The sequence below is a fragment of the Austrofundulus limnaeus genome, unplaced genomic scaffold (genome assembly GCF_001266775.1).
Source record: "Austrofundulus limnaeus strain Quisiro unplaced genomic scaffold, Austrofundulus_limnaeus-1.0 Scaffold506, whole genome shotgun sequence".
NCBI classification, from domain to species: Eukaryota; Metazoa; Chordata; class Actinopteri; order Cyprinodontiformes; family Rivulidae; genus Austrofundulus; species Austrofundulus limnaeus.
Genome location: NW_013952908.1, coordinates 227,434 through 228,385, shown reverse-complemented (window position 1 = coordinate 228,385; position 952 = coordinate 227,434). Strand labels below are relative to the sequence as shown.

At 41.0% G+C, this 952-nt stretch overlaps 1 protein-coding gene across 1 annotated transcript in view; it reads right to left on the bottom strand.

The window, feature by feature from the left end:
* The window catches only part of mgat4b (alpha-1,3-mannosyl-glycoprotein 4-beta-N-acetylglucosaminyltransferase B), a gene marked incomplete at its 3' end in the record, with an annotated part of 47,895 nt that overhangs the window by 3,196 nt on the left and 43,747 nt on the right, over positions 1-952 (bottom strand).

Sequence of the window (952 nt, the reverse complement as noted above, 5' to 3'; positions counted from 1 at the left end):
CTCAAAATCAATAAAAAAACTTTAAACACACTTTATAACATATTTAGGTATCTGCTTTGACTTTTTTATAAAATAATGTCAAAAATGTTTCTTTTACAGATTAGTAATGACGACATTTTGTACAGTTCGTTTACTTTCTGATTCAACTGCTTGTCGTTTGAACTGTTTGATTAATGTAAAAATAGTTTCCAGGAGCTTTTAGCCAAGACTTTTATTTCTTCAGACACCAAACATGTCCAGGTTCAACAGGTCTGAAGTTAAAAGAAATAGAAAACAGAAAAAACTGTTCTGGTTAAATTCACCTCAAACTGGAAGTGCAAACAACTGATTTTATTTTGAAACATTCAGTCCGACAGGAAGTGGATAGAACTTCCTGCAGACCCACAACTTCTGCCTCATCTCCGTCAGTGTTGCTACGGTAACCGCCTCCCTCCCTGCTGCTGGTCTTCAGCCCTCAGTTTCCTTTAACTCTTTTATTTCTTTGTTCTGCTCAGCTGATCTCAACAGGAGCTCCTCTTCCTCCTCTTCCTCCTCTTCCTCCTCTTCCTCCTCTTCCTCCTCTTCCTGCTGCTACTCTCGGCTTTAATCAGCCGTCGTGTCGCAGCCGAACACAGAACCGTCGCTCAGAACCCAAACCGAGCCGGAGGGAGGAGGCAGAAAGAGGGACATGGTCCTGGACTAAAGACTGGACTGAAGACCCAGTCCAGAGCCCAGGGTTCGGATGTACCACCTCCCTGAACCGGACCTCTAAMGTCTGGAACATGAATCTGTTTTCAGAGTTTTGTAAACAGAAATCAAATAAAAAAACAGACAGAATGACTGAAAAATACCAGGATAGAAAAGAGTTTTCTTTTTAGAACAATAATCTGTTGGAGGTCAGATTATTGGTACGAAGTGACTGAACTATAATCTGTTGGAGGTCAGATTATTGGTACGAAGTGACTGAACTATA